Source organism: Puma concolor, chromosome C1, assembly GCF_028749965.1.
Source record: "Puma concolor isolate L17-30 chromosome C1, mPumCon1.1.hap2, whole genome shotgun sequence".
NCBI lineage: Eukaryota > Metazoa > Chordata > Mammalia > Carnivora > Felidae > Puma > Puma concolor.
In genome coordinates, this window is record NC_141674.1 from 94092456 (window position 1) to 94116468 (window position 24013).

General features: G+C 52.3%; 2 long non-coding RNA genes and 1 pseudogene across 3 annotated transcripts; all 3 read right to left on the reverse strand.

Annotated features, from left to right (window-relative positions):
- Positions 1–1043: 1043 nt before the first annotated feature.
- LOC112871915 (uncharacterized) lies at positions 1044–18562 on the reverse strand. Of its 2 annotated transcripts, XR_015254971.1 has the most exons (4): positions 16312–16395; positions 5788–5919; positions 3670–5087; positions 1044–2124 (listed from the first exon to the last, which is right to left on the reverse strand). It is a non-coding gene; the product is annotated as an uncharacterized LOC112871915 (long non-coding RNA). The 2 variants fall into 2 exon arrangements; XR_015254970.1 differs by lacking the exons at positions 1044–2124; positions 3670–5087; positions 5788–5919 and adding exons at positions 9319–9655; positions 18546–18562 and having other exon boundaries at positions 16312–16391.
- Positions 10376–12783, reverse strand: LOC112871914 (L-lactate dehydrogenase B chain-like; annotated as a pseudogene).
- A 2224-nt stretch (positions 18563–20786) lies between the features above and the next one.
- On the reverse strand, positions 20787–23327 carry LOC147578230 (uncharacterized). The gene is made up of 2 exons (XR_003224635.2): positions 22778–23327; positions 20787–22651 (listed from the first exon to the last, which is right to left on the reverse strand). It is a non-coding gene; the product is annotated as an uncharacterized LOC147578230 (long non-coding RNA).
- Between the last annotated feature and the right edge of the window lie 686 nt (positions 23328–24013).

A 24013-nucleotide genomic window follows, 5' to 3' on the forward strand; every position in this document is an offset into this window, starting at 1 on the left:
ACTGAGGTGGGACGGGACAGAGCCAGGACAAGGGCCGGGAGCAGGCTGACTTGGGTTCCGTCCTGGAAATATGCCTGGGGCAGTGACTCACCTTGCCCTGCCTGAGCTTCCTTTTGAAACAGGGCCAGGAGGTAACTTACAGACAGATCCCGGGCCCCATCCTCCTTCAGTGTTATCTCCTTGGCTCTGCCAGCCCACCGGGACGCCCTGAGGAGGCAGTGGGAAAGACCGCCCCTTCTTCCCCAAGTTTCACTTTGGTGCTCAGGACTGTTACCTCACTCAATACACACGTGTACCAGGACGGCTCATTTGAACACCACTCCCATGTACGGTGTGCCTCAGTGGGTACAGTAGGTCCCATTTCCTCTATCCCTGTCAACGTCATGCCCGTCACTGCCGGTGAAGAATGAGACTTCAGGGCCGGAGCCAGACAGATGAGGAGCAGACCTGTCCCTGTTGCCAGTGGGGTGGGGTGGGGGGGGGGGGAGGGGAGGGGGGGGCTGGCTGTGTGGGCTGGTTGCACATCTCAGCCGGGGCCTAGCAGGACCCAGTGCTCCATTAGGTGTGGGTCCTGGTGCGCCCGTGCGCTCGCTCTCCTGGTGGCCCTTCTCTCTCCCCCAGCCGGACCCTGCCCACCAGGCCCCTCAGAATCTGACCCTAGACTGACGGCTCCCATCTTTTAAATGGAGTCGCCGTCAGCATTCAAGTGTGAAAGCAATCTCTAGCTAGCTGCAGGCTTGGGCTGGCCAACTCCGTGACGGAATGAGCAAGCGGGGTTGAAAGGGTAGGCGTAGGCCGAGAACTTGGGACATAGCTGTTTTGGTGGGAGAGGAGTCAGGAAAAGCCTGGGACGTGAGGCAGGTGCGGGGCCTCAGCTGGAGGTAAAATAGGTGGGTAAAAATACGCTTGATGGTAGTCGACATGGGATATGTCTGTGCATCTGTGTACACGTGCCTGACCTCAATGGCGTGCCTGTGTGTGTGTGTGTGTGTGTGTGTGTGCACGCACATGAATATGTGTCTAGCAGACTCCAAAGACAACACTTGTCCCATTTTATTTATTTATTTTTTGAATGTTTATTTTTGTGAGGGCACAAGTGGGGGAGGGGCAGAGAGAGGGGGACAGAGGATCTGAATGAAGTGGGGGCTCTGAGCTGACTGTAGTGAGACCGATGCGGGCCTCGAACTCACAAACTGCAGGATCATGACCTGAGCCAAAGTCTGACGCTCAGCCAACTGAGCCACCCAGGTGCCCATGTCCCATTTTCTTATTTTTCGAGAGTTGGCCTGATTGAGGCAGTGTCTTCCTGGAACTGTCAGCGCAGTGTGTGTACTGGGGGTAGATGTGACAAAATGCAGCTCTTGATAAGGCACCATCCAAAGGCTTCTCAATTTCGTTTTGTTGATGGGGACTTTTTCTTTCTGCTGCTGCTGCACTTGATGTCAAAGGCTTCTACTTGATTCACGCCCTCAAGGCATGTACTGAGCTAGGCTAAGGGGTTGTATTCTATGTTCAGAGACTGGCCCTGGGAATCCCAGAGATAAAGGGAGAACAAGGTGTGATTCCATGGTCCTGAGCCCACAGCCCGGGGAGCAATGCAGAGCGTGTGGACAGGGGCGGGAGTAGCTGTGGGTACCTGGGCTGTGGTGGCACGGAGGGGCCATTCACCCGGGACGGGTAACTGGAGGCTCCACTGCCACCAAGATGGCCTTGAGCCTAGACCGAATGTCGCAGAGGCGTCAGCACAGTCCCCACAGTGGGGACAGGCACCGCGGCTGAGGTCCCACTTGTGCAGCCGCTCAGAGTCGTGAAAGAGCGTGGGCTCTAAAACTAGAGATAGCATGGTGTGGCCAGAACCTCGGGGATAAGGACAGTGAGGACAGATAGATGGAGATGCTCATCCCGAGTGAGGGTCACATCACTGAGGCCTCGGGGTGCTGGTGTAGGAGTTTGGACTTGTGCCTCTGTCTCTGCTGTCTGCAAGGGTCGGGGTGGGAAGGGATAGAAGACGAAGGATCAGGAAGAGGCTTCCGGGAGGGCAGGCCTTCTCCCAGCGGCTCCAGCCACTGTCCGGTGGGCAGGCAGACCCAGTTGTCATGTCGCCTGACTGACTCTTCAGAGAAGCTGGAAATGCAGATTTTTCTGTGGGCACTTTTATTTTTAGATTGAGCAACTAATTCAAATTTAACACATAACAAAACAAAAACACATGGTGTGGGCCAAACGGGGGAAGTCAGTGATCCAGATTTGGCTCAGAGGCCACTAGTGTGCTTCCTCTACCTGCAGGGGGAAGGGAGGCCCTGCAGGCTCCCAGTGGGGGTGATGGGGTCCCGGTGGCAGTTTGGAGATGGCTGCAGGAAGGGCAGAGTCAAGGGAGTCAGGGAGAGCACTTAAAGAAGCTAATAGAAATACTTTAGTGTTTTTATTTATTTTTGAGACAGAGAGAGACAGAGCATGAGCAGGGGAGGGGCAGAGAGAGAGGGAGACACAGAATCTGAAGCAGGCTCCAGGGTCTGAGCTGTCAGCACAGAGCCCGACACTGGGCTTGAACTCACAGACTCTGAGATCATGACCTGAGCCGAAGTCGGACGCTTAACCGACTGAGCCACCCAGGCGCCCCCAGAAATACTTTATTTCTCTTCATTCATTCATTTAACAAGTGTTTATTGGGCACATGCTCTGTGCCAGGCACTGGTCTAGCGGCTGCTGCTAAAGGAATACCCAGAAGTCCAAGTTAAGAGTATTACAGACACCCTGAGCTCCAGGGTTCAGGGTTGCATGCTTGTGTCTGTGTTCTAGACCTCTGCCTCCTTTAGCCTCATTTTGCCTACCCGCAGGCCAAGGTCTAGGCTAATTCTCCTGTTCCCTCCCAGGCACCCCTTGTGTCTGTATAGGCCCCGAGGAGGCCTACACACGTGGAGGTCCCAGGCCAAACCTGCCCTCTGCAGAGCCTCTGTCACAGCCTCTTGTCTGGATTTTGCCCTCCCTCTGGTCATATCCTCCCTCTTCTCCTCTGGAGTTTGTTGCTCCCTCCTTTGGAACTCAGGTTCTCTGAAAGCTCCCCTTTGCTGCATAGCTGGGGCTTCCACTCACCCTCCAGCCCTTGGATCTGAGCGGGAGAAGGCCCTGCTCCCTCATCTGCTTATCAGCAGGGAGTGAGCAGAGCTTTTTCCCTGGACCCAGGCAAATGCTCTCATATTCCTGCATCTGGCTGAGCAAACACCGCAGGTCCATGCTGGCCTAGGAGCAAAGGGGGATGCAGGGAGGCACCAGACCTGGCCTTATCCGTAGGGTGCTCCCAGGTACAGGGAAAGAAGGCCTGTCCCCTGCCAACAGGAAACCACTTAATGCCTGAGAGATCATCCCCGTGAGCCAAGGAGGGCTGTACAAGCACAGAGACCCAATTCTCATGCTAGACACTTGACCGTTGTGGGCTCACGGAAGCCTCACTGTGGCCCATTCAAGTCAGCCCTGTTGTAGCATTGTACAGATGAGGGGAATGAGGCTCAGAGAGGTGAGTCGCCTGTCGGAGGTAGCAGAGCTGTGAGCAGAAGCACTTCATTTTGACCCCAGAGAGGTCGACTGCAAAGCCCACTCTCCCTATGTACGTGCTTTTTCCTCCCGGATAAAGGATGAGCACCAGGTTGGGAGCCAGGGTCCATAACTCACCTCCGACCTTGACTTTGGGCGCTGTAAAATGGGCATAAGCACTGAAAAAATAGTGAGGATTACACTCAGAAACTGTAGAAAAAATTATGAGGTGCGATTCAGTCATTGATTCAACAAGTATTTATTGAGCACGTGCTCTGTGCCAGGCTCCATGCTGGATTTTAGGGATATGGTCTCAAGGGAGACAGATGCAATTCTGACTTACACAGATAACTACGTAAGTACAAACCGAATCATGCCAAACAAGGTTGTTTAATTGGGACCAAACATGGGGCCAAGGAGGTTTTCCTAAGGAAATGGGATTTAAGCTGAAGGATGAGGGGTCAGCCGGGCACAGAGCAGGAGAGGGACCCCCAGGCACAGGGGGTTAGTGCAAAGTCTGTAGTGGGGAACAAGCCAGATGCATGAGCCAGGAGGGGCTTGGGGGTACTGACTGGGCTCGACTGGGTGTGGTTTTGCAACAGGGAGCTAGGAGGATTTCCTTTAAATGAGCTAACAATAAACCTCTATTTCCAGTCCTTTTCTGTTTGGCCTGGGCCCCTGGACCCAGAACCCCGGAGTGTCTCCCTGATTTCTTTGCTCTTGATGTCCGTTCTGCCTGGTGAGAGCCCAGCCTGGGGAGGAGGCCTCAGACCCCCCGCCCCCTCCCTGGGCTGAGGGGCAGCTGATTGGAAGCAGATGCCTTGCCCTGGTGGGGCCCTGCCGGGGATGGTGAGGCCGTGGTGGGCCCGGCTCCCCACTGCTGACCTCAGACCTGCACCGCTGGTATGTCCAGGCCGCAGACTCTCTGTCAGCAAAGCCGCATCCGTCCTGCAGAGAGACGGTCACTGTGGCTGTCCGCACCCCCAAGCCAGCAATTTCCCTGCCACGGTGAGAAACCTCCTGTGCTCCCTGGCCAAGACCCAGCCTCCTCCAATTGTGCCTGAGATGCCAAGTAAGTTCGTGGATGGGCACGAGGCTGGAAGAGGTCTGCGTCACCCTACCTGACTACTCAGACACCTGGACCAGCGTGATGCCAACTGAGGCCACCCTTTGGCACCGTGTGCCAGGCTCCGGGCTGAGTGCTTTATATCCTGCCATTGAATAGTTCCATGAGGTCCATACTGTTGCAAGGTGCATGACTGAGGCTCAGAGAGGGTACCTTGGCACACAGCTGGTAGGTGTGAGCTGGGGTTTCAAACCAGGTTATCGGGCTTCAAAGGTTGTGATCCCATATGTCCTTTGCACTGGGTGCTGGATGTTGTTTCTGTCCTCCTTGGACACTTGCGTCTGTGGAAGGCCGGGTCAGCGGCTGTGCAAGCCCCAGAGGCCCCTGGAAGATTGCATCTTAGCACAGGGCACTGAGATGGGCACAGAGAGAGTTGGAGCAGCTCCTGGGCAGTGGGAGCTCTTCTCTGGGGCAGCCTGAGCTCTGGACTCTGTCAAAGGCAATGGGCTTGTTTTGATTTACAGTTTGAACCAGGGCTCTCTTCGCAGAGGGGAGTTACAATTCCCTGGATCCCTCTGAGAGCCCCCTCCCACAGACCTCCCCCTCTGTGGCTGCTGTCCCCACCAGCTCCTGCCATTCCTGCTCCCCAACCCCTGCTAGGCACCTGAAAGAGTCCGGCAGTCTCCAGAGTTCTCCCAAAGATACCTCCCAGGTCCTTCAGCAACCAGAGCGCCACCCTCATTGCCCCTAGAAAAACATCCTCTTTCCTCTGTTCCTGTGAGGCTGCCCCACTTCTCCTGCAGACCCACATGCTTCTCTGCTTCCGATGGGCCTGGTTTCCCCTATTCTGGCCAACCCTCCGTCTCTGCTTGACCCTCCCCGCTTCAGATAGGTTTTTTGCTCTCAGTCAGTTGGTCAGTCAACAAACATTGACTGAGCCATGCATGTGGGACATGTTGGTGAGAGCTCAGGCTCTGGAGCCAGATGCTGGGGGATATAGAAATGCAACCCTCTCTTATCCTCTGTTTCCAGGAGCTCACATCCCATGCTCCTGGAGCATAAAGAGAAAAGGGCTGTACCACTGCCCTACCTTCAATTTTGTCTTCTCTCTGCTGCCTAGTTACCGAGAAGAAACAGTATGGCAGGGTGCCCCACTGGAGATGGCTCTCTCTCTAATTCTGGAGAATTACCTTGGTGGTCCATGGGCAGGGGAATCAGCACTGAGGCTAGCCATCGGGTAGGGGGCTGGAGTGGCCAAGGTGTGCTGCTTTCTGAGGTCTTTCAGACACAGAGGAACAACGAGACTGTTTGTATTTAGGTGTCTGAAAAAGAGAACCCCAACCCCAGGGTGGATCCTGGGGAAGGAAAAGGGATTAAACATCTATCCGGTCTGTGAGGGGTGGTCCCAGGAGCCCCGAAGAGTCAGCACTGGGAATGGCCACACATGGGCACGAACAAGCCACGAATGCGGGCAGCAACCCCAGGAGTAGGAGTGAGGGCACTCTTGGCCATGCTTGGAGTCATCTGCCTGGAAGATCCATGTGGCCTTGCGGGGCGCTGGGTGGGGCAGGACCGGCTTCCTCCTTCTGACCGCATGGGAACAGCTGTCAACAGGCACCATGGCAGGGGGACTGGTGAGAGTTCCAGTTCTCCTGGCCCACGGGTGGAAGTTGGACCTTCCACCTCCTTCTTTTGGAGCACGTAAGACTTGGGGCTCTTGAGCAATTTAAAGGGAGAGGAAGCGTCCAGAGGAAGATATATGCTTCCTTCAAGTAGAGTAGTTTGGGTCTGGATGGTTTTAATTAAAACTACAAAATGAAGGAAGTGGGATAGTATTTGCACCCTGATTTCTGCTGCCCCTCACAGTGTTGACTGAAACAAGAGCTTGTACTTATTGAGAGCGTACTGTGTGTCAGGTATTATATCAAACCTTCCGTGGGCAGTGTTCTAGTCAATCCTCACAAAATGGTAGGTGCTTTTTAGGAACATTTTACACATGAGGAAACTGAGGCACAGAGAGGTTAACCAAATTGCCCAAAGTCACACAGCCAGCGAAACTATGAACTGGGCTTATAACACACATATTTCCCACTCCAAAGTTCTTCAACCACAGATCCCCCCCTACACCTGCATCTAGGGGTTCCCTGCATCTGGGGAGGCCCAGGAAATATAGGCCTATAGGGAGGAACCCTGGGGTCTGGAGGCCTGGGACCTGAGCCGGTGGGGCCACCATCAGGTGCCTGTCCCCCACAGCAGCTGGATCCCATTGCAGTGTGGATGGCAGTCTTTAGAAAGCCACCTTCTCCTGGGCTGCGACGGAACAGGGTGACCACAGCCAGTGAAGCCTGGGGCCCCTTGAGTTCCCACTGCCTGCCCGGCAGCGTTTCACAAACCCGTTGACGTTGACAGGGCGGCCTGTGTGGACAGGGCAGGAAGCCCGGGGGCTCTGTGGTCTGCAGGCATTGCCCAGAGTTTCCTGGGCTGAGCTCTTCCTGCCGCCCAGCGGCCCTGTCCTGAGGCTTCCGTTGGTCCTGTCTGGCTCTGAGAGATATCTCCTATTGACTCCAGGACCTCTGCACATCCAGGAAGGGCCCATCCTCTGGGTGCTGAGTCTTGGGGGAGCTTTGAGGTTCTGTCTGAAGTTTCCTGGGGACCAGCACCGTGAGGCGGGGCAGGGACAGTGCTACTTGCAGTCAGAAGACCCAAGCTCCACTCTTAGATCCAACACGGATGAGGGCAGCAGCCTCGGGCGGGTGTCTTACCTCCCTGAGCCCCCTGCCCTCATCTGCCTCACAGGGGAGTGTAAAGTGCTTTGCAGGTGTCGGTGGCCCTAGCAGGGCTGTGGCCTGACCTTGGGCCGGCACCCCATTAAGTCCTCCCTTCTGAAAACCCTGCCATGGTTGAACCCACAGATTCCTGCAGAAAAGGGGAAAAGCATTCCAGGTAGAGGGCAGTGAGAGCAAAGACGTGTGCACAACATGCACCCACGCACCCACACGCGTACTGAAGTCTTTGTACCAGGAAGTGTTCTAAACATCTTATATATGTTAACATATATGCACATATATTATATATATTAACGCATATTAACTCATTTACCTCTCTTATGAGCCCTGTGAAGTCGGTATTAGCCTGCCCTCACTTTATAGAGAAGACAAGGTCCAGAGAGGTAAAGTAATTTGCTTAAGGTCACACAGCTAGAAGTGGGGAGGAGCCAAGATTAGAAGCCAAGCGTGATTGAAAGCAGGGATGGTGGGCCTGGAAAGACGAGGGAGATACTGGGATGGGCCACATCTGCCTTTGTCCACTGCTGTGGGGCCAGTGCCCAGTATAGTGCCTGGCCTATAGGTTTCTGAAACATGAGCTCTGCAGAAGGTATGGCCAACTTGCACGTTTGGGGACACTGAAATTTTGCACAAGGGGATGCTGGAGTTGCTACGTGGGGGCAGTATGGGCCCAGGGATGAAGCCTCTTAGACCACCTTGTCTCCTTTCTAGCTTGAGATCTGGCCTCTGCCCAGGGCTGTCCTCAAGCAGCAGGCTCCTTCTCAATGGGACTGCTGAATCCCCACTGGCAGGAGGGGCCACCAAGGAGGCAGATGGGGAGTTACAAATAGTTCCTCAGTACCCCTCTGCCCCCCCCCCCCCCCTTAGACTCAGCCTCTCCACCCTTGGCACATGAGCATCCTTGCCTCCTTGTGGAATGTTCTAAGCTCTCCCAGAGGCAAGGTCTAGGGAGGGCCAGGGCTCTGAGGGGAGGACCCACACAGGCTTAGAGGAGAGTGTTTGCTGCCGGCAGAGGCTGCTGAGAGACCGGACGGTGTGCTGGGCTGGAGAGCTGGGGTCTGGTGAGAAAGGAAGTTTCCGTCCTCTGTGGCATTCAGACCCCACCAGGAATGTGGCTTTGGGCCAGGATCCCTCTGGGCAAGAAAGGATGACTCAGCAGAAACAGCGTCCTGACCCCACAGGATAACAGAGCCTCTGCCCTGGGGGGTGGGGGGCGGGGCAAGTGGCAGGGCTGGTGAATTGACGATCCTCCACCACAGCCTTCGTCTGTCCGGCTCCCGGCCCTCCCTAGATGTCCTTCTCTGCACCGAGGTTTTAAGACTCTCAGAGGAGCAACTTTCAGACAGACCAGGGAGGCACCCCACTCTCTTTCCTACTCCGGGGGGAAGAAGCAGCTTGCTGTTGAGGCCTCCCAGGCCTGGCCAAGGGCAGAAGCCCCTGCATGCTTCAGGGTGGGGAGCACTGGGCAGCTGGGGTTGCTGGGCTGGGCACCGGGGAACTCCGGCACAAGACAGCCAATTGGAAGCACATGTGTTGAGACAGGCACAGAAAGCCACAAGGCTGCTTCTCCATTCCGTGAGCCCAGCTTCTGAAAAATTAAGGATCCATCACCGGGAGCCCCGGGGAAATGCATCCCTTTGGCACCAGCCTCCTGCCTGCTTGCGCCCCAGGGGCCTAGCAGGAGTGGGTGCTGGTGGTGGTGAAGAGGACGATAATGTCAGGGCCACGGCCACCCCTGCTGTTAGCGTTTGTCAAGGATTTCCCACACGCCCTGCTGACCACTTGTACCTGTCTAATCTCATGCGCTCCTCATAACAACCCCATAAAGTAGGGAGGTACTTGTCCTACTTTTTAGAAAGGAAACAACACTGCAGAAGATTAAGTAACTTGCCCGAGGTCCCCCACATAGTGACTGGCAGAATAAACTTCCAAGTCTGGGATCTTAATGGTTTGCTTTATTCATGACACCTTCTTCTGCCCCTTGGAGGGAGGAGGAAGGCAGAGTCCTGTGGTCCTGCACCCCTTCCCTTGAGGGCCCCACAGTGACTGAGGGTCAGCGGGGTTGGCACATGGAAACTCTGACCCCTTTCTGGGAGCCGTTGCAACACTTGGCGGTTTCCTGTGCGGTTTCCATCGGAGGGTGCTTGGGGCCCACAGAGCAGCGAAGATCCTGGGATTCAGGGCTAGAAGACACGCAGCTACCTCCTGACTTACTAGCTGCGTACGTGACCCTGACACCTCACCTTGTCTTTCTGGGCCTCGGCTCCTTTACCTGTTAAATGAAAGAAGAACACAACAACTTGGTCTTTACCACCAGCCCCGGCAGGATAAAGTGTAGACCATTAGGCCACTGTGGCCAGGGGCCTGGCCAGATAGAAAGCAGAGTGGGCCAGTGGGGGTGGGGGTTGAGAGGGAAGGGGGTGTGGGGTGGCAGGAGGGGGCTGTCAGGCGGGCATCGTGCTGCTCTGCTCCCAGGTCAGGAGGGAGGCCGACAGAGGTGAGGATTTCCTCTCCTAACAGGTGACAGCCACTTTGCACAGTATCACCCGCCTTGATAGGGGAGCGGAGCCAGGAGCCTTTGGTGAGGACCCAGAGCAGAATGGCTGCATCTTCCCGGGAAAACTGCATGGACAGAACTGTTCTAGGCGCCAGATGACTATCAGTTTCTTGCAAGCGCCCTGTTTGCTGACTTCCTGTTGATGGAAAATGTCCTGCTCTAACCTGGGCTGCTGTTAGTTGACTGGTTCCTGTTACCCCAGCAACAGAGCAATAGTGGAGGTGGCTGCAAGCAGCTATGTTAAATCACTTCATCAATTGTCACCCACAGGCACTGTGTCAAACAAGGGGTGGTTACAGCCCTGTTAAGCTTAGTCACTGCCTGCTACTAAATGTGGCTGAGATGGTTGTAAACATGCTCGGAATAGGCAAACAACAGGCCTCCAACAGACACGTCTTGGTTGATGAAAGAACTTTCGGAATCATGAAGACTTCAGATCATGTCCCTTACGGGTATCACTGATGACTCTATTTTGTTACATTTAAAATCTTGGCAAACCAGTAATTTATATAGGATGTGCATGGCCAGGCTACCCCCAGCTGCCCCATTCCTTGGCTCTTTACGAGGATTTATCAATAACAGCATATCCGTTCTGTTTGGGCTGTTATTATGCCTCTATCCTGGAACATCCTGTAGTGGTTATTTTTTGGAAACATCATCTGGTTCATAATCTCTTAGCAACAGAACTTTGAGGGCTAACGGCTGATGCACACTCCCAGCAAGATGATTGCGACTGGTAGGCAAACAAACCCACAGCAGCTGAGTTGGAGCACCCCTCTGATTATGGGTTTAATTGTTTTAGGCCATCAGACGTCACCAGCACCCACCATGGGCTGAGCTTGCTTTGTTAGACGCTTGAGAGCATTTGCTGTGGCAGCCACACACCCAGGCCCGGGCTGAGGTGGTGGGGGGAGCTTTCAGTCACCGGGTGCCCAAGGCTGGCACAGTCTTGTCTCCTCGTGGAACATGAGGAAAAGGTCCTGGAACATGTATCTGACTCGAAGAGCAGGAGGGCAGGAGCAGTGGCCTTGCGCTCTGTCCACGCCCGCGCAAACTCCTTTCGTGGCAAAGTTAGACTGTCCTCACACTGGATTGGAATCCAGCCCTGCTTGAGCCCCCAGCCTTCCCTCTTTCTTTCTTTTCTTTCTGTCTTTTCTTTTTCTTCTTTTTTTTTCTTTTAAATTTTTTTTTTCAACGTTTATTTATTTTTGGGACAGAGAGAGACAGAGCATGAACGGGGGAGGAGCTGAGAGAGAGGGAGACACAGAATCGGAAACAGGCTCCAGGCTCCGAGCCATCAGCCCAGAGCCTGACGCGGGGCTCGAACTCAAGGAACGCGAGATCGTGACCTGGCTGAAGTTGGACGCTTAACCGACTGCGCCACCCAGGCGCCCCATCTTTTTCTTCTTTTTTTGCCCCCAATAGTTAATTCTGTCTGTTCAAGAGCTCATATCGCAAGCATTAAACCAAGTGCAGGCTTTGATTCTGTGAGCACAAATTCATGTATCTACAAAGATAAAAAGCAAACTGTGATCCATGTACATGGATAGAAACTAGAGATTCATGGTTAATCATGTTGGAGTTTTTAAATTTCTACAGCCTAGAATCCAGAAGTCACAGATCTTTTAGGTCCTTCTTGATGTCCCACAGGGTATCTGCACTTTTCTGGAGCTGAGCAACTTGGTCAGCCTTCAGCTTCTGGTTGATAACACTGGTTAACCCCTGGGCACTCAGGATACATGGAATGCTCAGGAAGACTTCATTCTCAATGCCGTACATTCCCTTCCCCATCATTGACACAGGATGACCCCTGGATAGATTTTCAACATGCATTCAATGAGGTGAGCCACACTTATCCAATAGCCTATCTGGTATATCCTTTGGCTTGATGGTTCCATAGGCACTTCTGGTCACCATCTTCTGTGCTTCCTCCCAATTTTCACTATCATTCCCATTTTTGGATTCAGTTCCTAAAGAGAAATGCCTGCCACATTCACTCTACTCCATACAGCCTCACTAAAGACACCGTGTTCTCCCCAAACTCGGCAGCTGCTGGGACGAATGCCAAGTTTTTCACCTGGAAGATCTCAAAATCTCGCACTCACTTCCAATCACATCATGCTCAGGTAATCCAATTAGTCTCCAGGTAACATATGTGAGAATCCACTGGATCGGGAACTATAATTATGACGCAATTGGCTGTCCTTGATGATCTGAAGAATGAATCTGAAGACATTAATGTTCCCCTGCACCAGATTGAGATGACTCTCTTCCTCTGGCTGGCAGACTCCTGCATTTTCCATCACAATCTTAGAATTGGCAGTCAGAGTAATCTCTATCTGCCACAAGTTTTGGTGTCTGAAGAAGTAAGCTTCCATGCTGCAGACGCACCTCCTCTTTTTTGAGTTTATCTTCTAAAACATCCACGACGGCAAGTTCCTCATTTAGAGACTTTCCCAGAAGGCTGCTGGCACGTACCATACCAACTAGTTCAACACCTACTGCAATGATTTCATTGTTTGGTACTACTGCCATTGCCTCTTCTTCTGCAACCAGGGTGATCAGTTTTTCCATAAGAGTTGCCATCGAGTGCAAGAGAGAGAAGGCTCTGGGGAGGTTGTGGTAGCCATGCAAAGAAGACAATGGCAGCTGCGTACCTTGTCTTCACTCTCTCTGCTCATCCCATTCACATATCCAGGTCCATAGGGACAGCTGGGTCCTTACTTTATGTGTAATCTCCAAAGGTACTGCATAGTGTAGCACATGAGGGCCACTGCCACAGACCAGTTCCAGGGGTCAAAGGCCACACACAATATGTGCATCCTGGAGTCACTGAACCCAATACTCACAGGTAGCACGGGGCCTCCTGTCACTGGGGCTCACGATCCTCTTTTATTCTGGTTCTTTCTGGTCCCTCCCCAAGGTGAGATCATGATTCCCCATCTGTGAGGAGTAGGAATAAAAATTAAAATAATAGCTACCATTGGGGCACCTGGGTAGCTCAGTCGGTTGAGGGTCCAACTCTAGATTTTGGCTCAGGTCATGATCTGATGGTTGTGGGCTCCACGCTGAGCATGCAACCTCATTGGGACTTTCTCCTTCTCTCTCTGCCCCTCTCCCTGGCTCGTGCTCTCTATCTCTCAAAATGAAATGAAATGAAATGAAATGAAATGAAATGAAATAAAATAGCTACCACTTATTACTATGAACCAGGATCTTTACTGATATGCCCTTATTTACTCCTGAAAACCTTTTAAGGACATGATATTGTTTTCCCCATTTACAGATCAGGAAATTGAGGATCAGTGTAATTGAGTGATTTGCTGTAAGTCACAGAAGCAATTTCTGTTTGTGACACCCACAGTCATGCTCCTCCCCCTCCCCAGCCCTATTACTCATGAGCAGAGGTGGATTTACTAAGAAAGTCCTGAAGCTCTGCTCTGGGCCCCGTCACTTGCACCGCCCTGTCCGAGGCCCTAGAAATTGATTCATAGGGCCACATATTGTTGGGACACGAGATATTTTAATATTTTGCCTAAAGGAGAGTCCCCCTCTGATTCCACAGATTCCCTCCTCAGATTCTTCCCCTTTCTGTCCCCTTCTCTGCTCTATTCGTTCTCCTTAGCCTTGTCACTAATACACCGTGGTGTACCATTGCACATCCTAGGCACCACTCACTATGTGTTTTGAATGAATAAATGAATGAATGAATGAATGAATGAGTACAGCCATTGTCCTTATGCGTAAAGCAGTCTTGTGCCATAGGTCAGGCAAAGATATAAAACTGTGAAAAGTGACTTGCTCAAAGCCCCTACTTACAATCCAGTCCCCTTTCTCTTGCTCTGAGCTGCCTTTGAACTTGGTCATGCCTAGGTTTCCTCTGGCCCCAACACTACAATTTACTCATAGACCAGACATCATGTCACTGGTGTTTCATCCCTGACTCCTCTCTCTCAGTGACTTCCTTTACCCCCCAAATCCTATCAACTGCCTCCCAAGTGTCTCTGAAACTGATCACTCTGTTTATCTCCACAGTCCTCACCGCAGATGGGGTCTCCATCAGCTTCCTGGCCTCCTCTCTGCCCCCTGTCTGTTGCCCACACAGCTTCCAGAGACTGATTTTCCTGCTGGAATTACTCCCATGAATTCCCATTTTGTAGAGATCGTATCTGAAATCCTTAGCCTGACCCACAAGGCTCACATTGGCTTTTTTTTTTTTCAGTTTCTCAAACTCACCATCTCCCTGACTCAGAGCCTTTGCATATGCTCTACCCACTTCAGGTGCCAGAACAGTCTTCCCCTCCTCCCTCTCTACCATCCTACTTAATTTTTCACTCACCCTTCTGGTCAAGCATCACTTCCTCAGGGCTACCTTCCATGTCTACCCACACTGAGTCAGAGCCCCTGTGAATTATTTTTATAGCTCCCTGTATATCTCTGCCTAGAACTGATAACCACTGATATAAATAACCAACTGTATAACCCTTGGTGTTTGATCTGGCGTTGTGACCCCTCCCTCTAGCCTCCTCCCCAGTCAAAGACCTAAGTTCCCAGAGGGCAGGGACCATGTCTGCCTGGCTCACTGCTCTATCTTTGTTTTGTTTGTTTGGCTGAAAGAATAAAGACACTCATTCCTTTCTCACATAACCCTTGAAGTGTTTCTTATCGGCTGGCAGCAGTGCCCCATCTGGTCCTTTCGGGACCTGGGTTCCCTCCATGCTGTGGCTCTGTTATCCCTAGGAGTTGTCATCTGCATAGTTGAGGCTAGGTCATCACCATCTCTGGGCTGGAGCCAGCAGGGAGGAGGGGAAGAGTTTTCTAGGTCTTGGTTTGGTTCCAGGGACCTATTACTGAATAACAAACAGCCCTGAGATAATGTGCTAAAAGACATCAACCATTTCATTATCCTCATAGACTCTGTGGGTCTGTGAGGAATGCTGGGGAATTTGGACAGAACACAGGGAGGGTGACTTCTGTTTCTGCTCTATACCTTCTGGGGCCTCAGCTAAGACTCAAATGACCAAGGGTGACTCAAATGGTTGGGGTTGAATGTTCTGGAGGCATATTTACTCACCCAGTGCCTGACTGGAAGACTAGGCTCAGCCAGGCCTGAACCAGGGGACCCACATGTGGCCTCTCCAGTTTGGTGGCCTCAGGGGAGTTAGCTTTCTTGATGGAGGCTCAGAGCTCTAAGAGCAAGAGTTCTCCGAGAACAAGATAGAAACCTCTATGCCCTAACCTTAGAAGTCACGTTACAGTTGGAGACTGCCCAGGTGCAAGTGGAGGGGTCATAGATCCCCTACCTCTTGCCAGGAAGAGGGTTGAAGACTTTGTGTCATATTTTAAAGCCATTATAGCTAGAGGGACACATGCCAGTTTCACTCACATTCACCTACTGAGAACGTAGGTGTATGGTCCCAGCTAAATTCACAGGGCCGGAAAACACACGTCCCTAGCCACATGCCTGATGTCAACTTCATTATAAGGAAAGAGGGAGAATGGATTTGGGCCAACTGTTTGCATTCTGCCACAGCTATTCCTCTGGTCACCAAATATCCAGGTGTACCCCCTCTTCCCACACGTGCAATATGCTTCTCCTTGGGGGAAAAACCCGAAAGTTCCGTTGACTGCCTCTTTGTTGAATGACTAAGTGTATGTTTGCAGAGTAACTGTGTCCAGCCCGTATACGATAAAGATAGGGTGGTCAGAGGCGGTGTTCCATTTCTTAACCTAGAGCCTCAAGGTGGGCTAGTTCTAAGCGGGGAGGCAAAAATCAGGGAGCAGTGGCCTGTTAGGAGTGAAGAGAAATCTGTTCTCCCTTTATCTTGGTACTTAATTCCATCTATTTACAGGGTAGGAAAAACAATAATTGTTAATTGAAAAGAATGTCTGTCTCATTGTGCATCTAAAATTAATTCCAGATGGATCAAAGATTCAGATGTAAAAAATAAACCCATAAAATGCTAGGGGAAAGGATTAGAGCAGACAGTTCATAGAAGAAGATAAATAAAAGGCTGACAATGGTATGAAAAGACACATTCTTGAGGATGAGGGGAGGCAGGAACTCTTGTGCGTTACTAGTTGGTGTTTAAATGGATCGTTTTTACAAAGGGGGATTCAGCGATATCTCTCAAGATGTCAAACGTTCAATACCCTTTTATCCAGAAACTGCATTTCTAGGTATTTATTCTACAGATATACAGCATTCCCACAATTGAGCAAAACTATATGCCAAGGATGTTCAGTGCAGGCTTGTTTAGAATAGCTAAGTAGCTGGAAACCACCTAAATGCCCCTCTGTGGGAAACTATTTAATAAAGTAGAATCCCACGCAGCTGTTAAGAAGAATATGGTAGATTTATCAGTACTCACATGGAAAAAGGTCCAAGGAACTGCAACAACCAGAAACAAAAGGCAATTTTGAGGGCATGGTGCATAGTGTAAATTCACGTCTGTTAAGAAAGAAAGCAAATAAAATAATTCGTAGGTATTTTACAAAATGCCTGGAATTATTCATAGAAAGTTTTTAACAATGGTTACTTCAGGGGGAGTGCACTTGAGGCTGTGGGGAGCAGGAGGATGTATAATTTTTCCTTTATGTCCTTCTCCACTGTATGGATTGTTTTAATTGTAAAAAACATGTAACACCTGCATCTCTTTTATAGGAGAATCAAATTCAGAGTAGTGGTTATTCCTAAGGAAGAAGACAAGGGAATGGAAGAGGGGACATAGGGTCCTTTAGCTGTATGTACAATGTTATGTTTCTAAAAGAAATTGACGGCACTTGGGTGGCTCCGTCGGTTGAGTGTCCGACTCTTGATTTTGGCTCAGGTCACGATCTCGTGGCTGGTGAGTTTGGGCCCTGCATCAGGCTCCGTGCGGACAGCGCAGAGCATGCTTGGGATTCTCTCTCTCCCCCTCTCTCTGCCCTCCCCCGCTTGCTCTCTCTCTCAAAAATAAAATAAATTCACTTAAATTTTTTTTTAAGAAATCAAAGTGCCTAAGAAATGGTAAATTTTGTTCATTCCCTTTTACCACCACCACCACCACCACATGGAAACCATAAGTGACGATATGTTAAGAATTGATAGGGGCGCCTGGGTGGCTCAGTTGGTTAAGCAGCCGACTTCGGCTCGGGTCATGATCTCACGGTCCGTGAGTTCGAGCCCCGTGTCAGGCTCTGTGCTGACAGCTCAGAGCCTGGAGCCTGTTTCAGTTTCTGTGTCTCCCTCTCTCTGACCCTCCCCCGTTCATGCTCTGTCTCTCTCTGTCTCAAAAATAAATAAACGTTAAAAAAAAAAAAAAGAATTGATAAAGCTGGCAGGGGGGTACCCGGGTGTTCATTATATAATTCCCTATGCTTTTCTAAATTTGGGGGACATTTTACAACTTAAAAGAAGCTTTTTAAAAAAGGATTCGTTCTCTACAACAACATAAAATAAATGGAAAAGAAGCCAGAAAAATGAAGCAACTTGGTAAATTCAACCACAGTCTTATAGGAAGGAGATACGGAGACTTAATGTTTCCCGTTTGGACTCTTGGGTGCCCCTGGATTGGAAGAAACGCTAGGGATGGCGTTGCTTTGGGAAAGGGAATGTGTCGACCTGGCACTGAGGCTGGGGTTCCATGCTGGAGCCCGGGCTGGGTGCGCAGTTAGGAGACTGACGCTGGTCTGGGTGCGAGCAGGTGAGCAGGGGGAAACCCGGGCAGCGCAGGGGGGCAGTGGCAGCCTGGGGTTCGCCGCCAGCACCGCCAGGGCCTCCCGGGGCTGCTCCTCTTTGCTCCTTTCGCACGCACCACGTCATCATCTGTCAGCCGAAAGAGCAGTAGGGGCAGCCGTGTCTCCTTTCTCCTAAGTACTGCTTCTGGGGGAGACTGAGCAGCACCCCAACTCCTGCACTAGAAGCCGGGAGAGCAGGGTCTCCGGTCCCCCGGCCCTCACTCCCTTCCCTCCGGTCCCTCCTGCCGGGCAGGGCCTTAATCTGCTGCACCTGCAGTTCTTTGATCTGTTTCAGTTTCCTTTCTTTTGAAAAAAACTAACCACAGTGCCGTGCGTGTTGCCAGCCTGACTCTGTTGCTTTGAAAGCCCTCTTCCTGTGAACTTGAGATGTGGGTGATAAAGCAATGAAGGACAGTGGCCTGTGGGTCTCACCAAGGGCTTTTGTTCTGGGTACTGATGTTATGTCACCCGCAGGCAGAGGTGGGGCCTAGAGTCTGTCCTTGAGGCTCAGAGGGCTGTCTCAGGCAGGGCTGCCGTGTCACTGCTGGGGTCCCGCCTAAGTGACATATGTGCAGGTACATGGGAGCATCCCCACACAGGGAGGTGGACTCGGGCTGCCAAGTGTCCTTCAGCTGGGCCCCTGTCCTGCTTCCACCACTCCACCCACCTCAGATATCTGAGTGTAGACCCCAGGCTTCCGACAGGCCCAGGGCTGCTTCTTTCCAGAGGGGCTAAGACGCAGGACACACACCCTCCCGCAGTTGCTGCCGGTGTGTGTGTGTGTATGTGTGTGTGTGTGCACCCTTCAGGCCCCTGCAGGGAGACAGAGAGTTTCTGGGTTCCAGTCCTGGCAGGGACCGTAAGACCTGCTGAGCAAACAGCTCACCAGTGCATTGTGTGATGTCCAGGGTTTCTGGGCTGGCGTCCGGCTTCTCAGTGGCCCCGATTTTGTGTTCTTGTTGTTGAGCTCTTGGGAACCAAGGGCTGGCAGCCAGCCAACGCATGCAAGGACTCCACGCTGGAATCCTTAAACACATCATCGCGTTTCAAATTCAGAACAACTGAGTACAAGCATGCTCAGCATCCCTGTTTTACAGAGGAGGAGACTGAGGCCCATAAAGGTCGGATAGCTCGTCCAGCGTTCCCAGCTGGGAAGGGGTGGGGTCGGGGTCTGGTCTCTTCTCACTGCCAGGTCTTCTCCACAACTTCTCTTCCCTGCTCTGCGTGCTGAGGGGGGTCTGTGAGGATTGCATGGGGCAGGGTGGGGGTGGGGGGAGGAGCCCTTACTCTGCACCTTGACCAGTGGGGAGCATCGACAGCATATGGGAGGCAGAGAGTGCATGGCCCTTATTCTGTCCCACACCTCCTGTGGGGTGGCCATGATCTGGCTGCATCGCTCAACTGAGGCCACGCCTTGCATCAGGGCCCTCTCCTCCCAGACATGGTCTGGTCACCCCCTTGACCTCTCACCCCATCAGACCTAGTGGTGGATGGACTGCTATTGGGCCACGTTCTTAGAATCGTTTCCTACACCCTGCCCTTACCTTTGAACATAATCCCTTGATTGAATGTTCCTCAAATGGCCCCATCTGAGTGTGCCATCTGCCTCCCACTGGGACCCTGCCTGACCCATACCATCCTGCCAGCTCATTGGCAAAGACCGCTGGGTCTGCTGAGTCATCACAGACAGCAGCTGGGATCACAGGTGGGGGGGGTCCCTTTTCCAGTTCCTGTGCTTTTCTTTGGCTCTCCGTGTACCCTCACCCCTCCTCATCTGCCTACTTTGCCTCCACTCCCACCTGTGGCTCTTCTGCAGCCAGAGGTCGGGGATGTTTAGGGGATGACAGTCACGGCTAAGCAACCCCTACCCCTATGCCATCCACCTGTGATGCATCCGGGAAGTGTGCTCCAGAATCATGGGCGTCATGGGCCAGTCATAGAGGCCCTGCGTCCTTGGGACAAGATGTTTTGGAAGCCACTGCACAGAAACGGGATGATTTCACATTGCTGGGAGAGCCTTCTTCCCTGGGGATCCGTGACCAGGAAAGCTTACCCACTCACCCGCCCACTCACTCACTTGCAATGCAGAGAGGGGCTGACTCCCCACCAGGCCTCCCCCCCTAAGGGACCTGGTTGTCACTTCCTCAAGGAGACTGTCTCCGGCCCTCGCCGAGGCTGGCTGCCCCGTTCATCCCATCCCTCCTTGTTTTGAAACCCTCATCACACTGATATCCCTTGTCATCGTTCAGGTCCCTCACTCTACCTTCTACTCCCTAAAAGCAGGTCCTCTGCCTGTACTGCTCACTGCTGTGTCCCCAGTGCCTGGCACAGTGCCGGGCACACAGTGGGAGCACAACAAATTGCTGAGCTAAGATGAAAACAATGGTAATTAAATCAATGCTGTGCGGATTACTCCTCTCATATCTAGGCGGCCACTGAGAGAACAATGACCAGTGCCGCAGGCTGGGTCCTGGAGACAATGTCAGCCTGCAGAGTCTGGACCCTGGGCTCTAGTCCCTGTTTGGCTCGTACTCATGGTATGGCTTGAGCCATCCCTGAGCGTTAAGTCCCTCATCTGTAAGATGGGATAATACTTCTATTCGTTTTCTATTGTTTCATAATAAGTTATCATAAACTTAGCAATTTAAAACAACACAGGGGCTCCTGGCTGGCTCCGTCGGTTAAGCGTCAGACTTTGGCTCAGGTCATGATCTCATGGCTCCTGAGTTTGAGCCCTGTGTTGGGCTCTGTGCTGACAGCTCAGAACCTGGAGCCTGCTTCAGGTTCTGTGTCTCCCTCTCTCTCTGCCCCTCCCCTGCTCACGGTCTGTCTCTGTCTCTGTCTCTCTCTCTCAAAAAAAAAAAAATAATAAACATTAAAACATTAAAAAAAACCCCACATGTATTTTTCATCAACAGTGACTTGGGCCAGGAGCCTGGGCACAGCGTAACTGGGTCCTCTACAAGGACAAGGTGTCAAGATGTGGGCCAGGGCTGGGTTCTCCTCTGGATGCCCCCGTGGGGAGGGATCTACTTACAGGCTCACACAGGTTGCTGACAGAATTCATCTCCTTGTGGCTGTAGGACTGAAGTCTTTTTTCTTTTTTAAGTTTATTTATTTATTTTGAGAGAGAGAGAGCGTGTGAGCATGAGCAGGGCAGGGGCAAGAGAGAGAGGTTGAGCGAGAGGGAATCCCAAGCAGGCTCCACACGGTCAGCACAGAGCCTGACACAGGCTCCAACTCACGAACCGTGAGACCGTGACCTGAGCCGAAACCGAGAGTCAGGTGCTCAACCCACTGAGCCACCCGGGCGCCCCGCATAGGACCGAAATCTTCTGGTTGGACGTTGGATGGAGGCTGCCCTAGTTCCTAGAGGCCACCCACAGTTCCCAGCCAGGAGACCCTGTCCGAAGGCTCTCTCAGAACTTGGCAGCTTGCTTCTTCAATGTCGGCAAGAGAGGATGTCTTTATACCAACCTGCAAACAGCACTGAGCCTTTTATAGCATGAGGTAATCGTGGGAGTGACACACAGCACCATCTCCGCCAATATCGGTTACATATTGGCATCTTGGTTATTCTATTGGTTGGAAACACGTCACAGGTCCTACCCACACTCAAAAGGAGGGGATTACACAAAGACATTGAGGCTACAGGTATCATGCCGGTCACTTCAGAATCCGTCTCCTGCAATACTAATCCCTATCGCAGAATTCTTGAGGTACCTAAGGAAAGGAATATATGAAAGCACTTCACGCGGTGCCCGGTGCTTAGTGAGACTCGGAAAATGTCGCAGAAGGTGGCTAGCAGCAGCTGTGTTTTCCTTTGGCCCACCATGAAATAGGATATGTTGGTCCGTTCTGGGTCCCCAGGCCCCACCATACCTCATTATCTTTGACTTTCACCGATAGGCTGTGTCAGCCATCTACCTCATCTGTCTAGATCTTGAAGGCAGCTGAACTTGCCATGTAGTATTAGCTAGTGTGATCAAATAGGTGTTCTTGCTATTGAAGTTACAAGTTCTTGACAGGTGAGGCTGTATCTTACTCATTTTTCTAGCCTATGGGGGGCCTAGGATGTTGAGTTTAGCTTGGATGATCCAGGAGGGTTGAGCCACAGCACCAACCGGAATGGTCTGAGTCCACGGTTATAGCGGCAGGGAACACGTGATGGTTGGCAGGGAGGGAGGGAGCAGGGGCAGGTGGATGGATGAAGTCAGGGAGGTGCAGGATGAGTCTTGGCAGGCATCCATGTCAGGCTCTGCTGCGGGAAGCCCCTCCTGTTACCATGTCTGCCCACCTCCCTCAACCCCAAGCTTTCTTCCCTTCTTACTGTTCAAGCCCCTAGTTTTGAGCAGGGTCTCTGTGGGATCTGGGTGCGGTGGGCCATGCCTGTTCTGAGGAGGGAAGAAAAGATGGATTCTTTCAGAAATAGATCATCTGGGTTGGGAAGGGTCTTAGCCCCCAGGAAGTGGTCAACAACTGGCTTTAGGTTACAAGATGAGGAGTCATGTTTGTTGAGTGCCTACTCATGACTCGGGCTCCACACTTCACATATTTCGTTTCCTCTGTTGTCTCAGTCTTCAAGGTGGAAAGACTAAAGCCCAGAGAGGGCAAGTGGGTTCCCCTGATCACACAGTTAATGGGTGGCAGAGTTAGGACAGAACTTAGGTATCTGGACCATAAGTCCAAAGCTTTCTCTTTACAACACCCCTCACACCCAGGCCTGTGGGCCCACTGGTGCTGGGGGCAGGGGCACACTTTCCCTGGCCCTAGCCCAGGTCTCCATGCAGGTTGGTCTGACTTCCCAGCTCCTCATTTCTTCTTTCCCTCTGCCCTCAGGGTGCTCCTTCTGCCGAGTCTGTACCACATTCTCAGCCTGGCCCACACCAGTGATGGTGGATGATCCAGACACTGAGCCCAGAGATGCTTTCCCAGCAGACACAGAGGCCGCCTGAGGCTTGCACATCTGGGCATTTGTTGCCCAAGTCTAATCTGCAGAGGATAAACCAGAGGGATAATTTCTGTCATTTCTGGACAGAGCCAGGGAGCTAGAGTCACTTCAGAGAGGCAGAGGACCTGCCTCAGCTGTGGGAGGGGTAGTGGTGAGAAGGGTCCTACCTGGCGGGGTCATCTGTCCTGGGGCAGGTGGGCCTCTTCAAGTCGGGTCAGACAGGAAGTTCACCCACCAGCGGCCGGGGCTGTAACAGCTGCTTCAAGTCTGAAACATTTGTAAATCCCTCGTTTTCACGATGCCTCTGTTACTCACTGTGCTTTCCCTGAAGGGGTCGGCGGCAAACTCCTTAAAAGGCATGCGCTTATCTTCAGGGTGGGAAGAGAAGGAGAGCCGAGTGCCTGTGTTCCTTTCGCACCCGGATTAGGGACGGGAGGCTGAGAGCAGATGGCCAGAGCTGAGAGAAGCTGGCTGTGTCCCCGCAGGGGTGGGAGGCAGCCTGGACCCCAGCCAGGACTGGGCTGAGACTCTGTCAGCGCTGGAAGCCAGCTGCTGTGAGGGCTCCGATGGGCTGGCATTACCCTGAAGCCCAGCCTGACTTCCAAGAAAACACTCTAAAACCGGTCAGTGACCCAGGGGAAGAGCATTCTGCAGACTAATTCCACTTCCTTTCGTAAGTGGGAGCCAATGCAGGCTCTTCGGGGGTAGAAGCTAGAAATGGAGAGAGCACACAACAGGTCCACACACACCTATCTCTTCCCGACCGTGGATCTGGGGCTACGGACCCCTAACCTCCTTGGGCCTGTGCCGCGGAACACGCATGTGGTCCCGAAGAATCATACGAAGCCCACGCAGTCACACACAACATCCACAGACGCACCCCATCCCTCACACACTGTGACACTCAGCAGTACGCAGCCATGTAGAATCACACGTAACCACATTCATGCATCGGGAGGCCATAACACACAGCCACACGGGTTCACACACATACATTACACACAGTGAGCCTTAACCACATACATATGCACTCGTCCATTCATCTGCACTAAGCACGCACAGCCGGACACGGTCACGTACGGGGATTCTGAATTCCGCACGGTCGCACACACACTCACACCAGTCTGCACAACCTCTGTGCATTCAGCCCCACTCATTGGCACATGAGAACACACGGTCACAGGCCATCACACGGAACATACGATCGCGGGGCAAGCTGTGAATGGTGCTTTAATACAAGCAGCAGGGGAAAGGGGCTGGGGGTCGGGGGGGCTTGTCCTCAGAAACGGGGGTCAATGAGGGCCCGGAGGTGACTAAGTCAGGAACAGAGGGATCCACTCAGGCCCTCGGACAGTTCACTTCCTGGTCATACCTCCAGAGCAGCAGCAACTCGGAAGATTGTT